The sequence below is a fragment of the Elephantulus edwardii genome, unplaced genomic scaffold (genome assembly GCF_000299155.1).
Source record: "Elephantulus edwardii isolate Elephantulus edwardi_28Jun2011 unplaced genomic scaffold, EleEdw1.0 scaffold00074, whole genome shotgun sequence".
In the NCBI taxonomy this organism is placed as follows: Eukaryota; Metazoa; Chordata; class Mammalia; order Macroscelidea; family Macroscelididae; genus Elephantulus; species Elephantulus edwardii.
The window spans coordinates 625,324-635,511 of record NW_006399824.1 but is presented as its reverse complement, the minus strand read 5'-3'; positions in this window follow the sequence as shown (position 1 = coordinate 635,511).

The following is a 10,188-nucleotide window of genomic DNA, read 5'->3' as shown; positions in this document are numbered from 1 at the left end:
GTGGAAATACCTGAGTGTGGGTGGGGTTTTATTGGAGCAGCCAGGACAGCCCAGGGTATCAAGGAGGAGGGGACTTTGGGGGGTCATCTGGTGACCAAAACAAGATGAATATTGGTATGTTAATAACTGGTGAAATTGTGCTGAAGTCCCTGGTGGTCCAAACCGCTAAGGTGTTTGGCTGCCAACTGAAAGGTTAGAGGTTCAAAAGGCCTGATGGGTCTGCTTCTGACAGATGAGCCATTGGAAGCCCTGCTGAACTCAGTGCTGTTCTGTCACCCACTCATCACCATGAGTCAAACTTAACAGGCAAACTGTCTTTAAATAGCTATGTTGGTGTTCTGATGAATAGAGCTAAAACACACACACACACACACACACACACACACACACAGAGGCAAGCTTCCCATTGCTTTATGCCCACTAGGTTTATCTGGATCACACCCCTGAAGAGGAGCCTTTAATGACTTTTTTTTTTAATTAATGGGAAGGAGTTATGGCCATGCGCAAGGACCCAATCCCGTGACCAGTTTGGACTGAATGAACAGTGAGTCTTAAACCCCTGATGTGTGGCCCCTGTCCATCCTGGGTCATCCACATCCTTGTTGCTGGCAGACAGGGTGTTTTGAAACTCTCACGTGCTCGAGCTTGACCAGCTGGAACAGCTGTGTTCCCTGGGGTGAAAGACAGCCCACAGCTCTGCTATTTCCAGCCCTGCCTCCTCAGGGGCGGGGCGGGGAGGGGAAGAAAATCAAGTGTGCTCTTCAGGGAGAAGTCACATCAGGATACCCTTCCCCTGAGAAGCCGCGTGCTTCTCTGCTGACTGAGGTCAACCAGATGGTCACAGCCATGGTTAGTTAGAACCAGTGTCTGGAATTCCTCCTGTAGAGCCCTGGGGAGAGCATTGCTCAACTGGAGCTGGGCAGAGTGTGTGTGGGGGTGTGGAGGGGGTTAGGTTATTTATGGTGTGGTGTCTTTCTTGTTTGCTGCCTGTATTTTTGGTTTGTCTTTTGAGAGTGCCCCAGAGAGGGATCCACAGCTGAGGAGACTAGGATGCACAGTGGGAAGTGTTTGGAAGAAGAGGAAGGAGGAGGCAGAGGTTTCCCCAGAAGGCCACAAGGCAGGAAACACACAACACACACAGAGAGAGAGAGAGCACCTTGCTGCCTGGACCCTGAAAGGCCACAAGGCAAGCCACACACACACACACACAGAGCCTTGCTGCCTGGACCCTGAAAGGCCACCACACACACACACACACACACACACACACACTCTGCCTTGCTGCCTGCACCCTGAAAGGCCACAACACACACACACACACACACACACACACACACACACACACACACACTGCCTTGCTGCCTGGACCCTGAAAGGCCACAACACACACACACACACACACACACACACACACTCTGCCTTGCTGCCTGGATCCTGAATGTAACCGATCTCGTACCACCAGGGCTCTTGCTCAGTGAATTAGATGCAACATAATTTAGCAGTTCTCACTCCCTCACTAAAGGCCAAATTTAAAAAGGCCTCAAAAAAATCCAGCGCATTCCCTCAGTGCCAGAGAGCATACAGTCACGCAGTGCATGTCTCCAGAGTGGAAGCCCTGCCCAGATCCCACGTCTAGACCCAGAGCAAGCCCAGTACCGGGCCCAGAACCCACAGGGGTTTGCGACATTTCAGCATGGCCTTCGGCTCAGGGAATCCATTCAAGTCTTGTTTCTGATTTCCTAGACAACTTCTACATCAAATATGAACTGTTGTCAAGTCCCAAAGACTGAGTTTTAGTCTGAGTAACGTGGATGCCAGGGAAAGACCAGATCCAGCTGCTGTTGCCACAGGAAAGGGATGAGTGGCATTTGAGGACTCCGTCCTTGCAAACAGCTATTCAAGGATGTCTCTGCTCTTGAGGGTTTTTTTACGTCCAAGGAGAAGCTGACCTTAATGCCCAAAGGCCTCTAGTTGTGAAAACTTGACCATGAGCAGCTCCTGGCCGGCCCAGAAGTGCAGGCTTATCTTCAGTGCTCCCATACGGCCCCATCCTCTGTTCCGAGAGTGGACAGCGGGATTGTTCATTCCCTCCTGCGTGTCTGAGGCCTTAGCCTCAGTCCCTCAGTGCACTGAGGACGATGGCAAGAATGGACCTTCAGATCATCTCAGGACATTGATGTTTTTGTACACTGCAAGTTGATTTAATTTATTTATTTTTATGGGATGACAAAGGAATAAAGAAACAGAATATACTTTATTATGGGAAGAGACTCCGAGCTCTACCAAAATCAAGACAAAAGCATAATAATAATAATAAAAACCATTCACATGTGACATACTTAGAAAGACGTTTACAGACAACTCAGAATCCAAGAAGGTTATAAACCAAGAGTCCCTGGTCTCAGCAGCCCCCAGTTATTGTGTAAGGGTTTTTGTTTACTTCATAGAAGTTTGTAGATGTGACATTAGGGTCTCGCGTCCAGGTGTCTGAGACAAAACACAACCTAAGTATGTGTTGCCTTGAAATGTATTCCCCTGGGGCTCAGCAGTGCTCTGTGAACCCTCAGGGTTTGGGGAGGGGTGTTGGGGGGATGACTACTGATTTTATACACCTTAGGACATGGGGAGCGGTGCCTTCAGCGTTTCAGCAGGGCGGCTGGGTGGAGAAGGTTGTAGGGCCGATGCCTGCGTCCCTTGTCCAGTGAGGCCAGCTCTGGTTTCCCCCTGCTCCACCAGGAGCCAGGCTTCCCCTCCAGAGCACCCACCATCGGGTCTGAGTGAGACAATGCAGTGACCGTTGCCACCAGAGGCCACTGTCAGCAGTGCCCATTCCTGGCTTTCCCTCGAGCCTGGTTTGGAATGCTGGCAGTGGAGAGAGGCCCTGGGAGACCTTGGGGCCTGTCAGCAGCATTTCTGAGCCCTTTAGGAGAGGTCACATGTTTATGACCAAAGCTGGGAGACAGTAAATTCTAGACTTTTGTCCCCTCATGTGACAATCCCCATTTCAAAAGGAATCATGAAGAGAAAAAAAAATATTTTCATGAATTCACTCACTGTCTGCTGGGCTCTGGGAACTCCAGAGGAGCACAAGACATCCATCCACCCCCTCACAACTTCATCTTTTCCTCCAGTCCTTGCCAGATAGATGTCTGGTGACATGAGGACGTACAATCCTGGTCCCAGGAGATGAGAGCTTAGCATGGACTGGAGTGAGAGAGGCGAGCATCAAGCTGTGGTGTGGACCTGACTCGAAGTCTCCAGGACTGGGTCCTCGCCTCTGTTCTAGAGCCTGTTTTCACTGACTGCGGCCTCTTTCTTGATTGACCTCAGTCCATGAAAGTCAGAAGCAGATCCCGGCCACTGCAGATCCAAGACATGCTCGTTCTGGGTGCACTCTTCCACCTCCAGAGATTGGGCGTGAAGGCAGGTCTCAAGAGATGGGATCCTGAGGTAAGGAAGCTGAGAGGACGGGGGACAGTTGTCTCAAGAAGCCGGTTTTTGAGGAAACTTGTGGCACAGGTCTTGCTAAGTGAACCTTAGGAGCTTTTGCTAAAATCCAGAAGCCCCTGGTCAGCAGGTTTGGGAACATAACCTGGCTCTGCTGTCTGAGTGGCCACCCTGGGTGGTGCAGACCCCTGCAGGTAACCGCCCACCGGGGAGTCCGAGTCCTGCTGGACAGCACTGAAAGGGCCCTGGGCACGAGTGCTGCCCACATCACCTCTCAGCTGCCTGGTTTCAGGAACAGCAGAAACTACTGGTTCACCTCAGACAGATGAAGGAGCCCTGGCAACTCGATACCTTAAGAACTGCAAAAACTTTTGGTCCTGCCTGTTTTGTCACCCCATGAGTGCATGTGGGGGACCTGTTAGCTATGTTCCCAGGGGTGCAGGCGTGGTGCCATCGACACAAGCTTCAGCTCATTAGCAGGTACTATATGAGGAGGAAAGCCCAGCAGCCACGTCACCAGCTTCCTTTAGGCCCGGGCTGGAACTGGACCTGATGTCTCCATCTGTGATATTCCGGGCTGAGTTTACCTGGCTCCTTTGCTCCCCCCAGAGTCTTGCAACTGTGTGTCTCTGCAAGACCTCAGCCCATGTCATGGCCACAGGGGTGCAGGTCACCCTCTTTATGGCCCTATGTGGCCACAGTATGTACACGTCTCTTCACATGCGCACATGTAGCATGTGATTCTGCTTCGCCTCTGGCACTGCTCGCGCTGCTTCCAGACCCCTGTCAATATCCCGTTGTCCTACCCATGGCCATGGTCACCAGCCACCTGCTGTCTTCCAGAAGCACAGGGACTGCTCTTCTGAGCTGCGGCCACCGCGGGTCAGGGGCTGCTTTGCAGAACAGAATGTGAACTTTGTGGCCCATCACCTGATGGTGCACTTGACTTAATTTAATTAAAAACAAATCCACGCAACGAGCAAAATGTGAAATGTGTGTCTGTTTTGCTTTGAAGTTTGTTCTCAGCAGCAGTTAACAGAAAAGTGGGCAGCTACCAGGGAGGGGTGATTGCCTGCGGAGGCCCTCCACTCCCACGTGATGTGGCCTTTGGGGCTGAGTGCAGGCTGCAAAAGGAATCTTGTCTCTCTTTTTTCAGTTCCAAAAAGTCAAGAGCTGACCTGCTTAGGAGGTGCCCACAGGAATGAGATCAGAGAGAAGAACTTGGGCCTTATGGGGCAGGGACAGGAGCATTAGGTGATCCCTAAAGATACGTCTCCTCTGATCCTCGGGAAAAGCCCTGTCCCTTATTGACCAAGTTATTTCCCATTTGAGCTCCAGTGTCTTTAGAAGTAGGGGTTTACAACCATCATTCCAGAGAAAGTGAGGTGGTGCATTGTTAACAGCCCCAGGTGCTAACTAGAAGATTGTTCAAGTTCACCCAGAAGCACCTCAGAAGAAAGGCCTGGCGATCTACTTTTGTAAATCAGTCCTTGAAGTGCCGGTAGAACACAGTTCTTTCTATTCAGACACACATGGGGTCACCATGTGTCAGGGTCAGTGCAGTCAACAGCCACCAGCCACCAGCTAGAAGGGCAGACTTGTCCTTTCAATCAGAACAGCAGTGCATTAAGAGAGGAGGAAAGGTTTCGTTTGGCCTTCAGCAAAATCTCACACCAAACCAGCAGATGGCTTAAGGACCCTTTTAGAAAAGAAACTTAAATAACATCTTTCAGATCGCAATCACAGATAGTTTACCTTCTGTTAGGACTACAGTTAGATTCCAGACTTTTGGCCTCCCAGCAGCACCTGGTATATTGGTGGGAAAGGATATCTGGTAGTACAGTGTGAGAGTCTCGCACGGGGACAGTGGACACAGGATAGGGGACTGGAACTTCCCCCTAAAGTCCAGTGCTGTATCCCTGCAGACTGCAGGCTTCCAAGCCTAAGCAGAAATCTCCCACCCCCGACCCTCACCCAGGCAGGTGCCCTTGCTGTCTCCACTGCTCTGGGAAGGGATGTATTTAGTTTAATTTCTGGGCTGTATTTCCTACCACAAATGACCCCCTGGAGAAACAAATTACCCCTAATCATAGAGCAGGGAAACCTGGACACACCACCCCCTCAGTAACTGCCCCAGGCAGCAAGCCAGCTTTCCTCTTTCCCTCCCTACTCCAAGCCCTTCGGGCTTTCTGGTCTTTCCATGTTCCCAGACTTGGGAGGGAGCTTACACTTATGAGCACTCAGGAGGTGACAGCAGGGATCCATCCTGGGAAGTGCTTTGATCAGCAGAGGCCTGAGAGAACTATGCCAGGCCTAACCTGGGGTCAGCAGGCCAAGTATGCTGGAAAACTGAGCTCGCATGAACACATCACAGCCTCAAAAAAGCATGCTGCCCTCTGACCCAGCATTGCCCAAGTTGTCCAGTGTTCACTTAGAACCATTTTTATTGGTAAAAATCTTTTGGTACCGGATACTTCCCCCACCCCCCACCCCATGTCAAACTATTTTTAAGATAAGATGATGGGTGGTGTGACAAGCTCAGAGATCCCCTTGAGCTACTGTCACATGAGATACAGGTTGGAGGATGAGTGAGACTTGTAGAGACTGGGGATCACTGTCTCAAGGCATCAAAGCTGCTGTCTCACAGCCTCTCAGAGTCTGGTCCCTACTCTCCCCAACTTGGGCCACACCGCAACTTCAGGGCTTCCACAGAGTTACTGAAAAGATGTGGTGACTCCCACAGAATGTGGGGATCCCAGAGACCCAGGCCAGGCGTAAACACTGTAGGCACTATATATCTGTGACAACCAAAACTTGGAGTAGTTCTTAAAGGAGCCATTTCTGAAACAGCTGGACAAAGGTTAGCATCAGTAAACAGGTTCCCTGGAGGTGCGACCCTCTAGTAGCTAGTAAAACGCTAACTGAATGCTGCTGTGCCATTTATTGGAAGAGCAGGCAGGCAGTAAAAGCTCAGTGGGAGAGGCTTGCCTGAGAAAATCAGAATGGAGTGGGGGGAGAGGAAGGTGGGAGGGAGGGGCAGGGCAGGGCAGGTGAGGGCATTCTCATACCAGTTCAGAGGAAAAGGGAGCCAAGTAGCTGCAATGAAGGCCCAGGAGGCTAGATCAGCCACCACGCCCAAGAATTCAGCTGGATCCCCAGGGTCAGACAAGGTCCAGGCATATTCATAGCCCTGTAGACTCCTGACCAGAACCTAATTGGTCCCATCGATGTATGTTTAATATGTGTTTGGTTTGTTGTTGTTATTGTTGAACATCTTCAAGATGGAACTGATTCACAGCTGACTCTCCAGTGGTTTTGCAGAGGTTGCAAATCACACAAAAGAAGATTGCCCATCTTCCTCCCTTGAAGCAGCTGATGGATTCTAACCATGTGCCTTTGGATCCAAACTATATGCCTTTGGATTCAAACCATATACTTTAAGATTGAGAGCAGAATTTCTTACCATTAAGCCACCAGAGCTTAACAATTAGCATTAAAGGATACACTTAACAATTAAGAGATTTTCACATAAAATCCAAACTTCTGGTTCCTATTGAAAATTTCATGATAGAAGGTGAAGAGATTGAGATTGTTAACAGCTTTATTTTGCTTGGCTCCACAAATAACACTCTTAGTACCAGCAGCCAAGAAATCAAAAGATTAATTGCATTGGGAAAGCCTGCTGTCAGGGACCTCGCCAGAGTATTGAAGAACAACAATGTGAGTCTGGAGACTAAGGTGCACCTGATCCAGTCTATGACCTTTATAGCAATTATGTGCTTTGCATTAGAAAGCTGGACAATGACTAGGGATGATAGAAGGAGAATTGATGCCTTTGAGCTGTGGTGCTGGAGAAGAGTATTGAATATAATATGGACTTCTAGAACAAACAAGTTTGTCCTGGAGGCTGCTCCTTGGAGGAAAGGATTCTGAAGCTCCATCTGACATACTTTGGGCTTGTTGCAAGGAGAGAACAGTTTTTGGACAGGGACATCATACTTGGGAGGGTGGAGAGACAGCACAAGAGAGGAAGCCCTTCGATGAGATGGATTGACTCAGTGACTGGAGGAATGGGGGTAAGTATGTCAGAGATAATAAAGTTGGCTCAGAATAGAACTGGGTTCAGAGCTGTTGTACATAGGGCCACTATGAGTTGCAGGCGACTCAATGACACATAACCACAACATTGAAAATTTGTCTCTTTACTTGAGGTACACCAGAAGCCAAAGGTGTGAAAGTAAATGGCTTATTTGGGAGATACAAGCAACATGGTGGGGATGGAGAGAATTTCATTGACTTCTTCCCCCACCCCCGACCGGAAGTGAGTCACCAGGCATTTGTTCCTAGATAATTCTAGGAAGACTCAACCAACCAACCTTTTGTTTGATAGCTGAGCACATAAAGTTTGTAACACTTTGGGGTCCTAGAGGTAGCTCTTGAGGACTATTAAGTTCCTGACAACGTTTCATGGAACCCAGCAGAGTGACATCCAGAATTCTGGAAAAACCCTGGGCTCAGATATGACAACACAAATAATAGAAGTTGTCCATGGCACCCAGAAAGGCAAGGGCTGAGGGGAGGTGTCTTAGACTGTGTCCTCTAAAGAAGCAAAACCAATTAAACTGAGATAGGGAGGGAGAGAGAGAGAGAAATTTTTAAAGGAAATGGTTCATGTGCTTATAGAATACAGCAAGTCTCAGGTTTCAGGTCAAACCTGAAGAGAAAGGCATTAAGGAGGCAGGGTCCAGGATGTCAGTAGACAGGCAGGACGTCACGTCAGACTGCTGGCTGTGGAGGCTGCCAGCTTCAGAGGCTGGAACATCAAAAGTCATGGATAGCAAAGTCAGCGAGTATGGCCAGCCACTGGAAACCCTGAGGCAGATGGCCAGATGTAAATCAGGGGGTGGAGGGAAACCTGGCAGCTTCGTGATAAGGAGTGGAACTGCTAACTCAAAGGCGCTAGGTTCAAATACAGCAGCTGCTCAGTGTCAGTAGGAGAAAGAGATCTCCTCCCGTGCTACTTTTGTTCATGAAGAATTTTTTGCTATGCTTATTATTTGTTAAAGTTCAGACATAAATACTATGCAAACCACATCCCTGAGGAGATCTCACCATAATCATAAAAAATCAGATCAGTTTCTAATTCTGCCTCATTAACATCAGGTTGCTAGGCATCAACATGTGGATTCCAACTCACAGCAATCCTACGAATAACAGATGCTGCACCACCCTTACCAGCTGATCTGCCTGGGCCCAATGGCTCTGCCCCTCCGTCTTGCTGTGGGCCTTCCTCTCACTGACTCTCTGCCTTTCCCAGCACGATGTCTGTTTCCGTGGATTAGACTCTCCTGACAACCTGCCAAACAAAGTGGGTGTGGTGAAGTGTCATCATCCTCGCTTCTGAAGAGCAGCCTGGTTGCACTTCCTGCGAGGTAGATTTGCTTGTTTTGTTGATAATCCATGAGATACTTAGATCTCCTCTCCAACACCACACTTCAAAGCATTTACAGCACATAGGACAATTCCATTACAGTGGGGGTCATGGTCACAGTGACGATCACAGCTCACAGCGTCTGCTCTGGATGAGCTGTTAACTCTGACTTTCATCCACAGCAACAATGGCCTGTGGTGAAGGGAAGACAGCAGTCCTGTTAAGAGAAGAAGGATGAGATCCCCAAAACGTCTGTGATCCCCCAACACTAAGGCAGTGTGCCTGTCACCATTTTATCAAGCACTTGTCCTGATGTTTACTTCTAGTGGGAAATCTCTGTGTGTCTTTGTCAAAGATGAGAAAAGGACAGGCCTGGAGGGTTCCAGCTGGACCACTCCGTACATTAGGCACCTCCTCCCGAGTCTCCAACCTCAGTCCCAGTCCTGCTACAACCAGTACAGTCCTTGTTGTCTGGCCTCTTCTTCCCTACAGCACCCATCCTAGGCTCCTTAGCTTGGCTGTCAAGGATAGCCGTCTTTGTTCATAGCAGCATTATTTGCAGTAGCAAGAAAATGAAAACAGCTCAAGTACCCATGAACAAGCAAAGGAATTGCAAAATTATGGTCCATTCACACAATGGAATACCCTGCAGCACTCAGGGGCAGCAATTTCATACAATACTATATAACATGGAAGGGTCTAGAGAGCATTCTGCCGAGTGAACTAGCTCAGTCTCCTGAGGACAAATACTAATAAGGTGTGTGTAAAAGTCCAGAAGGGGAAAGCAAAGGGAGTATGGATATGGATAAGGTGGGAAACCAGTAGGATGGTAGAGTTTAGTGGTCAGAGGGAGAAATGAATGAATAGGGAAGATTCAATGAGGAAAACATGGGGTAAAAGTAGACATTTTCTAAAAAATGTTTTAGTTATTTTAATTTTATTATTATTTTGTATGTGTGTACCATCAAATAGGATCTGACTGGTACAGGAGGAGATTGTCTGCCCTTCATTTGAAATGTGTGCCTCTGGGATTACAGTGCAGCAACTTGTCACTAGGCCACCAAAGCTCCCATCAATAATAGACATTTTCTAAAGCACAATGCATATGATTGATTGTATGAAACACAATGTGAATGAAAGATTGTGTGAAACACAATGTACAGGAATGAAACACATTCTATATGAATTATTGTATGCAAACAAACAGAAGGCTAGTCTGGAAGCCCTTGCCTTCACATGGTCAGAATACCATGGAAGTCAGGCAGGTGCCTGGTGGCGCACTGATGACTATCTGCCCATCCACCACACTG